The sequence below is a fragment of the Taudactylus pleione genome, unplaced genomic scaffold (assembly GCF_031769625.1).
Source record: "Taudactylus pleione unplaced genomic scaffold, aTauple2 ptg000162l, whole genome shotgun sequence".
Lineage (NCBI taxonomy): Eukaryota > Metazoa > Chordata > Amphibia > Anura > Myobatrachidae > Taudactylus > Taudactylus pleione.
In genome coordinates this window covers 8,590,224-8,606,485 of record NW_028284564.1, presented here as the reverse complement: position 1 = coordinate 8,606,485, position 16,262 = coordinate 8,590,224, and the positions used below count along the sequence as shown (strand labels likewise).

The 16,262-nt window shown below is 46.6% G+C and overlaps 1 protein-coding gene across 1 annotated transcript in view; it reads left to right on the top strand.

Annotated features, from left to right (window-relative positions):
* The first annotated feature begins 1,354 nt into the window (after nucleotides 1-1,354).
* Nucleotides 1,355-16,262, top strand: part of CUNH5orf63 (chromosome unknown C5orf63 homolog) — a 60,961-nt gene continuing 46,053 nt past the window's right edge. Inside the window, exon 1 of the mRNA XM_088475166.1 lies at nucleotides 1,355-1,435. The gene's annotated coding sequence lies outside the window, so the exon portion shown is untranslated. The remainder of the gene's footprint in view (nucleotides 1,436-16,262) is intronic.

Sequence of the window (16,262 nt, the reverse complement as noted above, 5' to 3'; positions counted from 1 at the left end):
AGGGATCCCTCCGCCGCCTTCTCGCTAACTCCGCGGCGGCTTTGCGCATGCATGACCTGCTTTTTGGAGCAGCTGTTCCCGTATTGGAGCAATGAAGAATTGCTCCTGTGTTAAGTATCCCCACGGCGAGGTGAATACTTAATCATCGGGGGCCATATGGCCCCAATGATGAATAGGCCACTAAAAAAGCAATGTTGAGACGTGGAGTCTAACGAGCCCCCTGGTCTTCACCAGCAACCACCAACCCTCTGCATACATAAAAAGTGTTACTAGCTTGATGCAAAGGTAGTGTAGTAACAAAGCGAGGTACAGAATCACAAGACAGAGTCAGGGTCACACAGCTGCTGATCACCGATGGCTTTGACCCATAGTTTTAAAACAGCAATATAAAAGTAAACCAGACTTGTTTAGCATTTATTCCTATTGCCATATTAAATATATTGCCTTAGTAAATCTACTCCTATGTGCTTACTGCCCACTAACATGATTTCTCCAGCATAGAGAAACAACCATAGGGAGGCAAAGGGGACAGTCAATATATGAGTGACACTTAATTCCCCAGCGATATTGGGTGGCAGCGGTAAGAGGTTTATCTCGGCTTTGCCAGCTATTTCTGGGGCCTTCTGTGCATGTGCAGGTAATCTGGGTCTTGAGATTCCAGTTGAACTTTCATGAAAAATAATTAGAAGTGCAAAAAACTATTTAAGACAAATATTTTTTTAAATGATTGTTAGTTTAGGAAACAAAATGCTTTATTTGAATAACAAACCATTTTCCCCCTCTAAATCCTCCTGAAATGGTGATAGTGATAAAAGGATTGCGGTGGTATGTGATCTTTTTCAAAATCGTCTTCCAGATGCTGTGCTGTACTTGGTGACAGCTATCTCCAGCCGAGCGAAAGGACTATCTCCAATGCAAGAAGACCCCTTAGATATATGGGTTCTAGTTCTTTCAAGTGCATTTTCAGATGATAATTATTAAATGTTATAGGCTACAGCATTGCTTAGATTAAAAAAAAATCCTACAATCATTTTTTTTTTTTTGTACCATACATTTACTGGTAGGTTAATTGGCTTCCCTCAAAAAATTGGCCATAGTGTGTATGTGAGCATGTGGTAGGGAATATAGATTGTAAGCTCCACTGGGGCAGGGACAGATGTGAATGGTAAGATATTCTCTGTAAAGCGCTGCGGAATATGTGTGCGCTATATAAATAACTGGTAATAAATAAATAAATAAATAAATAAATAAATAAATAATAAATCTTATGTCAGTTGCAGCTCAAGTCTTCTGCATGAATTCATGGTCTTTACTTAACTCTGGCAGCCTGCGCAGTGCGAATTTCGACACTAGAGGGCAGTGTCGCCTTAGTTGCTGTGGCAGCAGGAAGTGGCGCTGGGTGTATGGACGTGACCTTCTGTAACAAAGAAACACGGTGGGTGGAAGCTGTGGCTGTATATGGACAGTAGTGTGTGTGTATAGAATAGGGGTGGGCAATATGCGGCCTTCCAGATGCGTTATCCCACCCCTGATGTGGAACAACAAGCTGGTGCTATTACTGTGTGTAGTGTGTAATACTAAACTGGTAAAATATTTGTCTTGTAGACGCGGCAGGACCATTTACTGTACACGCTCTCAGTGTATCGTAAAGTAACAAGAATAAAAGTGCAAAAATAAAAGTACATAGTCCGATGCTATGCTGAGCTAGTACTAGCCACACAGGGAGCAGGCTTAGTACATTTCCAGCGGAAGTATTACAATGTCACAGTAGCAGCATAACGTAATCATTACTGTAAAATACCCTATAAGCATAGCTAATGCAATCAAGAATCTAGATAAGTATATATATATATAATTGACAATGATAGTGGTGAAATGCCGATATGTTAGAATGTCACCATATCCCTGGTGGCCCAGCTGTGCTTCTGTTCACAGCAGTTATGTGACCTTCACTTCCGGGTTACACCTGCGATCCTTTGTCGTTCAGGTAAGTATTTTTCTGTTATTCCTATTGGACCGTACATACAGTCAGATCAGACAACGATCAGATACCGTTGTCTGATTGACCAGCATGTGCTGAATGATTGTTTTCGAACATCCAGCACATGCTCCATTACCCCAACCACTATAACGATCGAGGGTCCCTATCGTAACCAGGCTAACCTGGTCAATATCGACCAGGTTGGCCTGCATACACGGGTGATTATCGATATCGACCATCAGTGCCCGCGCATCGTTTGGTCGTTGAGGGGGCAAATCGACCAAGAAATCTGTCCATGTGTATGCACCATAACTCTAATCCCTACCCTTAACTCTCCCCCTAGTGCCTAACCCTAACCTCCTGCAGCCTAACCCTCCCACACACAGCAACTTCTAACAATGTGGACATTTCACATGTCTACATCAGGGTCGGACTAACACAATTACTGCAGGTAATCCGCACTTCTTCCGATCGCCTCCCCCTCCCTCTCACCCACTCCACAGCGGTCCGGAGGCAGGGAGGGTGAGTGGAGAAAAAAATACTTTCTGTACTGCTTTGTGCTAGGAGCACGGCATGTTTTGCCGGTAGGGCGGTTCTGTGCAGTGCATGGCGCCCTACACACCTGCGTAGTTTGTGTAATGGTCAGGCCGGCCCTGGTCTACATAGTACACATGTCGACAGTAAGACAATGTTGACATCGGGTTGGGTATGGGAGGCTGACCGTCAAAACACAGACAGCGGCATCCCGATGCTTAGAATACCGACAGGGGCTCTGTAAGTATACTAACCCGCCCCTCTTCACATCACAACCCTCCCTTTCTGCATCCTAACCCTCCCCCTTATACCCCTTTCAGACATCTCGAGAATCCCGGGAATTTGGCCTGCCTCGGCCAAATTCCCGGGTACCCGAGTCTGTCTGAAAGGTGCCTACCCGGGAACATGTTCCCGGGTAGCCGCCCCTGCAATCGACCAGGGTTTTTCCCGGGACTTAAGTCCCGGGAAATTACCCTGCTTCTGTCTGAATGGTGCTACCCGGGAATTTACTACTCCCGGGCAGCACCAAGCAGCTTTTGCATGTAGCTGACAGCGCAGAGCGTCCTATAGGACGCTCAGCGCTGCTGCTTTGAGCTGACAGCGCAGGGCGTCCTATAGGACGCTCAGCGCTGCTGCTTTGAGCTGACAGCGCAGAGCGTCCTATAGGACGCTCAGCGCTGTTGCTTTGTTTGAGCTGACAGCGCAGAGCGTCCTATAGGACGCTCAGCGCTGCTGCTCACCACCCCCAGCACCGGCCGGCTGTGCCACAGTGGGCCGCCCGCACTCCCGCTGGTCCACCAGGGAATTAAAATAAATGTTAAAAAAATTATAATTAAAAAAAAAACTGCATTACGATTGGCCGGCTTTTGGCTGGGAGGAGCAGACGGCAGAGAAGAGGCAGGTAAGCAGGAAAACTCTGCTCTTGTCTGAAAGGGGTCTACCTGGGAATTTCCCGGGTAGACACTGTAGTGTGAAAGGGGGGTCTCGACCAAATACCCGGGAATTTGCACAGGAGAAATTCCCGGGTTGTATGTCTGAAAGGGGTATCAGTGCCTAACCCGGCACCTCTGGGGCCTAATCCTCCCTGTCCACAGCCTAAGCCTAACCCCTCTCCCTGCAGCCTAAGCCTAACCCCCCTCCCTGCAGCCTAAGTCTAACCTTCCCCGGTGGTGGCTGAACCTAACCCTCCCCCAACCCGCAGCAAAACAGGTAAACCCTGCCTGCTATACTCATGTTCAGGATGTCGGCTGTCGTGATTCCGGCGTCAGCATCTATACTGATGTCGGGATACCAGCACCAGGATTTCGACCACCGGCATCCTGTGCGGTGGCCAATTAACTATATCCTGTTGACATAACTGGTGTCGACATTATGATTGTCGGCCTTTTGGCTACATTTTATATATAGACATCTGTAGTATCATACCCTATTCTGTGTCTCTTGGAAGAGTTATGCAGCTGTAGAGAACCACAAATAGATATTAAAGTTATTAATCACTGTGAGTACTGCGCTGTTAGCCCACGTGGCACTGGCTGGATACACTGACTGGATGGGCCTGCCTTCCTAGTCCAGGTAGTGTCCAGCATTTGAAGTCAGTAACAATAGAGCTGTCAGTGTATGGAGGTGACTTACTGCCAAGGGTGTACACATTCAGACAGTTAACATCCTCTTCTACTCTGTCCTAGTGCACTTTGGGCCTGATTCTGAGCCGGACGCTCTTTCAGAGAGCTCGCTCTGAATCCGGGCGCATTATTTTTTTTTTAACCGGCTTTTGCGAGCACCCAGGTGATGCGACCATCGTGCTTGCAACGAGACCCTTGTGGTAGGGTCTCGTCCATCGCAAGCCCCAGTGAGCTTCCGGCTCTAATAGAGCCGGAACTCACTACTGAGGCCGCCCCCAAACGGCAAGCGTTCCTTCGGGAACGCCTCTGTTTGGTCAGCCACGCCCCCCTGCACGCCTCCAAAACGGGGTGAGCTGTCAATCACAATCGACAGCCGCCCCGTTTTGATGCGAGACCCGTAGCGACGAAGCGCCCGTTGCTGGCCGGGTCTCACGCATGCGCGAGCCGGCTCCGGCATGCGCAGTGGGAGGCCATCGACCCGCTTGCTAGCGCTGTACGCTCGCGAGCGGGTCTGAATCAGGCCCTTTGTTCACTGTGTGGCCATAACTAGGTGTGTAAGTTGCCTTCGGGGCCACTGATTCAGTGTGAATCGTATTTTCTTTATAGATTTTAGATTTTGTTAAACTATAATTATTTGGAAGTACAGAATCATCGAAAGTGCAATTTTAAATATATTATTATAGGGATGGTAAATCAGGATAACGGGAGCCCCCATGCTAGTGTACACTACACCTATGTTTAGAAATCCTGTTGCATTGAATCAGAGAATGTTAATTTGTCTTTGAAGAAACGTGTAAAATTTGCATGAATTGTTGATCTTTCCTGGAGCTACTGTAATTTTTATTAATTAACCCCAAACCGATCTGCTGTTTATGTTAAATGCGTTTTGACTTTGCTCCCAATTCCATTCCAGTTTTATACACCTCGTCCTCCTTTCCTAGGGGTGTCTTTTTGGTTATAAACGCAGCTGTATGATATGATAGGAGCTGTCATCTGCACATTATCACACATTGGCACAATTCATGAATGTTCACAGGCTACTATGCAGTCATTTAAGTAGGTCAACCTGCTATGTTGAAGCTAACTAATCTACATATTAATTTATATTAACATATTCAAGATCTCTTGAAATGTGGAATATGCATGGAAATGGTACAAGTAGGGTTCCAGTGACCGCTACCGGAGCACAAATAAAAATACTAATGGATATGGGCTTAATTACAGCAATGGTTGTTATTGTCACATCCCTTTCTATGCATTTACTTTTATAAACGTACATAAAAATGCCAAAGCTTACAGGGTAATAATTTTCATAATGCTCTAGAATATTACGGTACCTGTAGCAGAAAGAGAATAATTGTATAGTATACAATTGTTGTTTTTGCAAGTGAGGTTGGCAATTATCTCTTTCCCCTATTGCTGCATTAATACTTGCCTCCTGCTTGCCAAGCGCTAGGTGTTTCTTTTTTCTTGTGGTATATGTAGCAGAAGCTGTAACATATTATAAGAAGAATATTGTGCTATACAGCCACAAATTAATTAACACTACAAAAGACAGATTAGTTTGCCAGATGTTTTTTTTATCAGGTAAGACTTTTGCCATAATCCAACCTTTACGCAGGCTGATTAAAACTTCCTATTTTGGACAGTAGTTCTCGATACTCTTAAGTAAATTAGATTTCATTTTTGTTATAATAAATCGTTGATGAAAATTTGGAGAGTTGCCAAATAGTAAAATAACTTTTAGTAAATCTGTAAATATATTTATAAGTTTAGAAACACATGATCTATTGTAAATGTCTTAAGCACACATTTCAAAATTCATTAGTTGAAATATGAAATTGCTGTGTATAGATGGATTATTTTTTTTGGGATGTTCTAAAGTAAATATTTATCATTAAACCTTCCCTCTACTCATTAAGCAGTTTGGTCTAGTATCCAAGACTGTAGCTGGTTGATCTCCTTCCGCAGGAATTTTGTATATTGTGCATTTCAGTGTTCCGATATGGGATGTTGTCCAGGTCCATAACTAGCTATGGGCGACCAGTACCAGCGCACAGAGAGCAGAGCTCTGTGGGTGGCATCGGTGCTCACCCACGGTCCCTGTATCTGGCTAGCAGAGTGCCTGGAACTGCACTCTGCAGCCAGAACCGTAGCTGCAGAGCCGTCTGGAGCGTCATCTGAACGCAGCCATAACAGCCCCCTGGAGCATCCTGAGGATGTTCTGGCAGCGCTGTTTCGGTTGCTGGCAGGCCTGCCACCGTGGCATGACATCATGTGCTGAGGGGGCGTAGCCAGCAACGGGCACCATAAAGTTTCAGTGCTGCTGTAGTCATTAGGTCGACATTTACAATGCCAACATCCATAATGTCAACAACATCTCGACAGTTATGTCGACAATGTTAAAATGTTGACTTGTGAAATGTCGACATTAGGGTTAGGCTGCAGGGTAGGAAGCTGGGGCTGGGCACTAGAGGTAGGAGCCCTAAACCTAAAACCTCCCCCCAGGAGCCCTAAACCTAAAACCTCCAACCCGCCCCCACGGCTGTACACGCCTAGCATCCCTTCGATCGGGATGCCGGGCACTGGTCTCCCAGCGTTGGTAAAATGACAGGCGTCTAGATTTAGATGCCTGTCATTTAACCCTCGCCAGGATTAAGCAGACGGGAAGCCGGCGGTTGGCATTGCGTCCGCCGGCTTCCTGAACGTATACCAAAATTTACACCTGATGGGAACAGGAACATGTAGTTCTATGGCAGCAAAAAGTATCCCCACCTCCTGTATTGTAACTTCAAAGTCCTAGGCACTAACACGTTTTGACGCTAGCATGGAGTCTTTATCAAGACACCTTGATAAAGACTCCATGCTAGAGTCGAAACGCGTTGGTGCCTAGGACTTTGAAGTTACAATCCTGGAGGTGGGGACACTTTTGGTGCCATAGAACTACATGTTCCTGAAGTGCTGGACTTCTATTTTGCGACATCAGGTGTAAATTTTATTACACCCACCATATCTGGTACGCTTTGAATCCTTATACTGGTGGATTTTATTTATTTTTATATATTTCTCTATCTCTCTTTACCTCCCCCTCCACTGTGCATTTCCCAGCATCTGTCTATCTGGTAGCCGGGTCCCTATTGAGGCTGCTATGTTCGGCAGTATATAAATGATGCATGTTGACAGGTGTGGGCGATAGTTTTGACATGTTACTTTTTTTCTTCTTTATGCTGGGTACACACTAGACGATGTATGTACCCAGCAACAGCAGATGCAACGGCCCGATATATTGGGCAGTCCATACACACTGCACGATCTGGTGTACGACTTTCCGATATATCGTTCCCCTGCTGCATCCAGAGGTATGTTTTCGGCCACTAGATCTTCTGATCTCTCATACATGCACAGCAGATCAGAAGATGCGACCAATGACGCTCTTGAACGCGCGATGGTGTTTACACACTAAGCGATGTGGATGATATATAATTCGTTAGATATTGCTTAGTGCGTACCCAGCTTAAATATTTTTTATAAATGTTTCCAATTGTGTGGTAAAAGTACAGGCTATATTGCTGCGCCAATCATCCAACCAGTGCTTTACGTACTGGTCACGGTACTGAGATTCTCTGGGCAGGAGAATGATAGGATATAGATGTGCTGAAGGGAAAGTGATACTAGATATTAGATATTAGATCTTTGCAGGGCCGTAACTAGGGTAGTGCAACCTGTGCCACCACACAGGGCACCAAAAGGCAGGGGGCTCCGTTTGGGCCTGTCAAATTTCTGTTTATTATCATTCCTCTTCTTTTATCCCCAGCATCTCCTGGCCTCCCCTATCTCTTCCTTGGTCCTTCCCCATGAGGCCATGGCCCTTTTTCGGGTGCGTGTCTTATATCCCTATTTGGAAAATAGGGAAGGGGGGACGCCAATGCTCTTTCTGGCACAGGGCACCAAAAAGTCTAGTTACGGCTCTGAACCTCTGCCTTTCTGCTAGTTTGGGGAGGTGGTGGGGGGCAGATGTTTAGTGGTTACTTTTTATGCACATCACATGGTGCCTACTGCTAAATCCATGTTGAAACAGCAGATTCTGCATGGCTTAGACATATTTTTGCAAGCAGGCTATTTAAGAGATGCCTATCACTGGAGATATCAGAGTTATCATGTGCAGAAGGAAAATAACGAAGAAGCTGGTAGCTGCTTTCTGTAGATTACCTGATCCCTTCCTGGTAGAGTTGATGCTCCTCTCCTTCCTCCTGTCAGTCATTTTATTTTGAACATGCAGCGCGGAAGCCGGGTCAGAACCTGGAAGTAAAGTGATGGCAAAAGCTATAACTTTTCTAAATACTCTTATCTGCTGTTTTGGGGGCTAAATTGTGCTGAGACATGAATAAACTCTTAAGCTGCATACACACACAACGATTTTTTTGAACGATTATCGTTAAACGATATCGTTTAACAAAATCGTTCACTTTCTGAGTCAAACGATGAACGATTATCGTTCATGCGCGTTCACGTTTGTAGTTCAGTCAGACTTGTCAGCTCAACAATTTTCAGTAAGTTAATATGCAAAAATCGTTTTGTAGTTCATAAAAATCGTTCATTACACTTTAAAAAATCTGACAGATAATCTGACAGAAAATCGTTGGTAACAAAATTGTTGTGTGTGTATGCTGTTTAAGACAAGCAGGTGCACTGTAGTGGTCATGGGAACCCAGCTGTTGACCAGGTTATTTGATTAAAAACAACTATATACATGAAAAGACTGTCTAAATTATGTTATGTAGAATAAGCAACCTGTAAATGGGGTCTATATTAAATATTCATTATATCCCAGTGCTGGTGGTATCATAATCTCACACTTACCTACAGAACTGAGGCATGTAATATTGTTATTCACGACTCCCGAATACGCATTGAAACTAGGGGTGTGCACCGGCCACTTTTCGTGTTTTGTGTTTTGGATCTGGATCTGGATCTTTCTTCGTGTTTTGGATCTGGATTGGTTTTGCCAAAACCACCCTTCCGTGTTTTGGGTTCTGGGTTTTGTGTTTTGGATCTGTATTTTTTTTTAAAAAAAGCATAAAAACAGCTAAAATCACAGAATTTGTAGGTTTTTCTGCCCCTATGCTATTATTAACCTCAATAACCTTAATTTCCACTCATTTCCAGTCTATTCTGAACACCTCACAATAGTGTTTTTATGTCCAAAAGGTTGCACCAAGGTAGCTGGATGACTATGCTAAGCGACACGAGTGGGCGGCACAAACACGTGACCCATCTAGGCGTGATACTGCAGTGGCAGACAGGATGGCAGTTTGAAAAACTAGGCCCCAAACTGTACATAATGCAAAGAAAAAAAAGAGGTGCAAGATGGAATTGTCCTTGGGCCCTCCCACCCACCCTTATGTTGTATAAACAGGACATGCACACTTTAACAAACCAATCATTTCAGCGCCAGGGTCTGCCACACAACTGTGGCTGAAATGATTGGTTCGTTTGGGCCCCCACAAAACAAGCTGGCAATTAATCTGTCCCTGCACAAACTGGCTCTACGGGGGCAAGATGTCATCCTCATCCTCCTCATCCACCGATTCCTCACCCTCTTCAGTGTTGTGTACATCCTCATCCTCACAGAGTATTAACTCGTCCCCACTGGAATCCACCACCACAGGTCCCTCTGTACGTTCTGGAGGCTGGTCTCCCTGGAAGAGCTGATAATTCATTTTGATGAACATCATCTTCTCCACATTCTGTGGAAGCAACCTCCTACGCCTTTCGCTGACAAGGTTCCTGGCTGCACTAAACACTTTCGGAGTACACACTGGAGGGGGGGCAACTCAGGTAAAATAGAGCCAGTTTGTACAGGGGCCTCCAAATTGCCTCTTTTTCCTGCCAGTACAGGTATGGACTGTCTGACATGCCTACTTGGATGCTGTCACCGATGTAATCCTCCACCATTCTGTCAATGGTGACAGTATCATAAGTAGTGACAGTAGACATGTCAGAAATTGTTGCCAGGTCCTTCAGTCCGGACCAGATGTCCAAACTTGGTCATGCCTGCCCTGCATCACCGCCAGCGGGTTGCTTAGGATACCTAAGTTTTTTCCTGGCAGCCCCAGTTGCGGGAGAAAATGAAGAAGGAGCTGTTGACGTGTCACGTTCCGCTTCAGCTGACAGTGTGTTCACCAGCAGGGCTTTGCACCTCTGCAGGCTTGTGTCGGCCGGAAAGAGAGACACCACATAGGCTTTAAACCTAGGATCGAGCACGGTGGCCAAAATGTAGTGGTCTGATTTCAACAGATTGACCACCCTGGAATCCTGGCAAAGCGAATGAAGGGCTTCATCCACAAGTCCCACATGCCGAGCGGAATCGCTCCGTCTTAGCTCCTCCTTCACTTTCTCCAGCTGCTTCTGCAAAAGCCTGATGAGGGGAATGACCTGACTCAAGCTGGCAGTGTCTGAACTGACTTCACGTGTGGCAAGTTCGAAGGGCAGGAGAACCTTGCACAACACGGAAATCATTCTCCACTGCGCTTGAGTCAGGTGCATACCCCCTCCTTTGCCTATGTCATAGGTGGATGTATAGGCTTGTATGGCCTTTTGCTGCTCCTCCATCCTCTGAAGCATATAGAGGGTTGAGTTCCACTGCGTCACAACCTCTTGCTTCAGGTGATGGCGGGGCAGGTTCAAGAGTGTTTGCTGGCGCTCCAGTCTTCGGCACGCAGTCGCTGAATGGCGAAAGTGGCCAGAAATTTTTCGGGCCACCCAAAGCGTCTCCTGCACGCCCCTGTTGCTTTTCAGAAAATTCTGCACCACCAAGTTTATTGTGTGAGCAAAACATGGGACGTGCTGGAATTTGCCCAGATGTAATGCCCGCACAATATTGGTGGCGTTGTCAGATATCACAAATCCCCAGGAGAGTCTAAGTGGGGTAAGCCACTGGGCGATAATTTCCCTCAGTTTCTCTAAGAGGTTGTCGGCGGTGTGCCTCTTACTGAAACCGGTGATACACAGCGTAGCCTGCCTTGGAACGAGCTGGCGTTTCTGAGATGCTGCTACTGGTGACGCTGCTGCTGTTGCTGCGTAAGGTGATACATCTACCCAGTGGGCTGTCACAGTCATATAGTCCTTAGTCTGCCCTGTTCCACTTGTCCACATGTCCGTGGTTAAGTGGACATTGGGTACAACGGCATTTTTCAGGACACTGAGGACACTTTTTCTGACGTTTCTGTACAGTCTCGGTATCGCCTGCCTAGTGAAGTGGAATCTAGACGGGATTTGGAACCGGGGACACACTACCTCCATCAATTGTCTAAATCCCACTGCACTAATGGCGGATACCGGACGCACGTCTAACACCAACATAGCAGTCAAGGCCTCAGTTATACGTTTTGCTTCAGGATGACTGCTGTTGTACTTCATCCTCCTCGCTAAGGACTGTTGGAGGGTCAATTGTTTAGTAAAAGTAGTGGTGTTCCTACTTCCTCTCTGGGATGATGAACGACTCCCAGCAGCAGCAACAGCAGCAGCGGCAGCAGGAGGCGTAGCAATGCAGGATCCTCCGGAGGAATCCCGGATAGGAGAGTCAGTCATGCCAGTGACATGGCCTGCAGGACTACTCTGATCCTGACTAAGGAGGAAATTGATGAGGAGGGAGTTGACGGTGTGGTTTGCAGGCGCTTGGATACAACAGGACAACGGGATTTAGGTGTCCCTGGACTGCTTACGGTCTTAGCCAAAGTTTCTGAACTTGACAGTAACTTTTTATGAACGCGCTGCAGGTGCCGTATAAGGGAGGATGTTTCTAGGTGGTTGATGTCCCTACCCCTACTTATTTCACCTTTACATATGGTACATATGGCAAGACAGTTGTTGTCCGGATTTGGATAGAAATATTGCCAGACCAAAGAGGTGGAATGTTTGGTCTTCTGCCCAGGCATGACCGTGATGGGCTTTTTCATCCCACGGACAATAACTGTCTCCCCCGGAGCCTGATTTAAACAAACCACATCACCATCAGAATCCTCCTCGCCAACTTCCTCCTCAGCGCCAGCTACACCAGTATCCTCATCCTGTTGTACTTCAACAGTGACATCTTCAATTTGCATATCAGCAAGTGGACTGTGGGTGCTCCTTTCAGCACTTGCAGGGGGCGTGCAAATGGTGGAAAGAGCCACCTCTTCCCGTCCAGTGCTGGGAAGGTCAGGCATCGCAACCACCACCACACTTGGACTCTCCTTGGGGATTTGTGATATCTTAGAAAGCACAGTTCTTCGCTGTGCTTTTGCCAGCTTAACTCTTTTGATTTTTTTAGTGGGAGGATGGCTTCCATCGTCATGTGAAGCTGAACCACTAGTCATGAACATACTAGGGATCGACCTTAGCCGTTCCTTGCCACTCCGTGTCGTAAATGGCATATTGGCAAGTTTACGTTTCTCTTCAGATGATTTAAATGTTTTTTTCAAGGTCATTTTCCTGAACTTTGTCATTTGGGATTGTATGTGCCCTCTACTATGACATTGGGCATCGGCCTTGGCAGACGACGTTGATGGCATGTTATCGTCTATGTCATGACTAGTGGCAGCAGCTTCAGCACTAGGAGGAAGTGGTTCTTGATCTTTCTCTATTTTATTTTTATCGGAGAAAGTTTGGTCCTCCATTTATGTTATATCGATTTGATATATACGTGCGGCTAAACACAGAAAATATTTTTTTATTTTTGCTGGAGAGTAGTGCACTTTGTGGGTTACACCACCCTTTAAGAAATGAGCCAGCCGGCTCTTTACTTATGGGACACAGGCGCACGCTTGGTGCTGCTCCTTTGTTGATGCACGTGCGGCTACTGCGCACACAATTCACAAACACAGAAAAAATATTTTTTTTGGTTTGGACTGGAGTGTACTTTGAGGGTTACAGCACCCTTTAACGGTAAAGCCAGCCGGCCCTTTACTTATGACACAGGCGCACGCTTGGCACTACTTTGTTGATGCACGTGCGGCTACTGCGCACACAATTCACAAACACAGAAAAAATATTTTGTTTTGGTTTGGACTGGAGTGTACTTTGGGGGTTACAGCACCCTTTAACGGTCAAGCCAGCCGGCCCTTTACTTATGACACAGGCGCACGCTTGGCGCTGCTCCTTTGTTGATGCACGTGCGGCTACTGCGCACACAATTCACAAACACAGAAAAAATATTTTTTTTTGGTTTGGACTGGAGTGTACTTTGGGGGTTACAGCACCCTTTAACGGTCAAGCCAGCCGGCCCTTTACTTATGACACAGGCGCACGCTTGGCACTACTTTGTTGATGCACGTGTGGCTACTGCGCACACAATTCACAAACACAGCAAAAATATTATTTTTTTAGCACTTGGGGGGAACACCCCTGATGGACAGAGCACCCCCTGGACAACACTACAGCACCCCTTTAGGACTGGGACACTGCACAGGACTTTGGAGTGGACACAGCCCCTATGGAGAACTGACTGCACAACACAGTCCAGCCAGCCCCTATGGACTTTGAAGTAGTGGACACAGCCCCTATTAACAACAGCAGCACAGCACAACACAGCCAGCCCCTATGGACTTTGAAGTAGAGGACACAGGCCCTATGGACAACAGCAGCACAGCGCAGCACAGCACAACACTACTCTGCACTACACTACACTACACAGCCCAGCCAGCCCTAACTCCCACCCTCCCTCTTCACTGTCCACAGCCGAGTGAGAAAATGGCGCCGACGCGGGTACCTTATATAGGATCCAAAACCCGCGAGACCCGGAAGGCGGGATGATGACGTTTTGCCTCGATTTCACATCCGAGTCAGGCGGGAAAAGTCGAGCCTGACTCGGATCTGCCTCGGATCGGGGGGGCTTCGGGGGGGTTCGGATTTCAGAAATCCGAACCCGCTCACCCCTAATTGAAACTGCCTCCTCAGGCTGGAGAACTTGGGTCTTGTCCATAAATTAGGGCTGGAGGACAAACTACTGGCAATCCTTGCAGGTAAATTAGGATAAAAGTAGGTTTGTGACGTCCTCAAAAAATTTGTGCTGTTAGTGTACACTGTGTAAATGAGCATTTCTGCCATATTTTCAGCCCTCCAGACCCTAACCTTGGGCCTGCTTCAGAGATGTACACTAATGCCACCACAGCTGCAATCCCGTATGCTGCTGCTGTGCGGAAATATGTCGCAGACACCCGAGGATTGTATTGAGATGCCCACCTGCGGCTTTATAAATCCAAGTATCTGCGTACAAAGACACAGCATCTGTTGCAGATCCTTCGATTACTGGTCTTCTGAGTAACTCCATGTTCATGCAGTATGGTAGCATACGGGTTCACAGACACAGGATGTGACATACCTACAAATCGGTCATGACATGCCTGAGTACTTTGCCGTTACCTCCTCCAAATGTTCCCTGACTGTCAATCACACTGTGAGTAAATTTATCCCTGCGAGCGACCACAGTAATGTATCTTTACACATGCGCAGTGCAACTTAGGCGCATGTATGCGCAGTATACCGAGCTTTCATTTTATGATTTGTTTTAGTTTACTATTTCACTGGGTTAGTAGTGCTGAGCGTCCTAAAAAGACGCAGGCACTGCGACTCCTCCTACCTCCGCCGATTCCACAACACCAGTAATGTCTCTGGTGATTTCGAAGTGCACAACGGAGCTTAGCTAGCAGCGACGCTGGAGGCCCAGACTGCAATCGGATGCACTCCGGTACTGCCTTCCATTATGGGGTTCCTGCAGCAGTTACATCCTCCTTTGTATATGCCCCCCATGCAACCTTTCTGGATGGATGCCTATGCTCTCTCAAATCAGAGTGTGGTTCAACCATCTACCGCTGCTCAGCAAGTGGTGCAAACTAATAAACCAGTTACTGTTAAGCATAGGCATAAGAGAGTATCCCATCAGGCGCAGTATGGGGATTCTAACACATCATTAGATGATGATACACATGGTTCCTCTTCTGAGTCTCTCTCGGCTGGGGAAGACCACCAATCCTCTGTGGACGTCCCCTCTCTGGTGAGAGCGGTTAGCTCCATCCTTAGTATAGAGGAAGAGGAGGTTCCACCTAAATCTAAGACTTCGGTCATTAGGTGTCAGAAAGTGGTAAAGGATTACTTTCCTCAGTCAGAGCAGTTTACGGGCCTCATGGCTGAAGCATGGAGCACTCCTGTTAGACGTTTTCATGCTACAAGGAAGTTAACATCTATGTACCCGTTTTCACCTGGTGAATGTACTAAGTGGAAAGTCCCTCCGGCTGTAGATGCTCATGTGACACGATAGATCAGGAGCTCTACACTACCTATTTCATCTGCATCCTCACTCAAGGATGTTGCAGATAGGAAACTTGAAACATGTTTGAAATCAGTTTTTTCATTGTCTGGGGCTATTACCCAGCCGGCTATGGCCGTAGCCTCGGTAGCCAAGGTGATGGAGGAATGGATAAAAGCTCTGAAAGATAGTATGCCACAGGCTACCAGAGAACAACTGTCCTATCCTACCAAATGCAAGAAGCGGCTGCTTATGTGGGAGAAGCAGTTATTGACGCAGGACTTCTGACTTCTAGAGTATCGGCAACTGCGGATGTGGCTCGCAGAACCCTTTGGTTAAGGTCCTGGAAGGCAGATACGGAATCTAAGAGAGCCCTTCAATCTCTGCCTTTTGCTGGAAAGATGTTGTTTGGTCCAGAATTGGATAACATAGTTTCTACCTTTCCAGCAGAAAAATCTGCCAGATTGCTATCTGCGACTACCTCTAAATATACTGTAGGCAGTCTTTGTTTCGGACCTTTCGCCCACAAGGAAGGGCAAAAGGACAGTCTTTTTCCAGATAAGATAATTCCCGCAGGAAGGCCAGACCACAGACCAAGAAATCATTGTCGGCCAGACGTCCAACTTCCAAGCTGGACGATAAGCCATCTGCCTGATGGGCGTGCCTCCCTCTGGGGGCTCTCAGGGTGGGAGGCTGACTTCTCCAGTTTTCCTATGCCTGGCATCAGACAACAATGAATGCTTGGGTTCGAGAAGTGGTCTCTCAAGGATATGCTCTCACATTTCAGAGGTGCCCGCCTCAGAAGTTTTTTTTGTACAACTACTCCATCAGACTCTGTAAA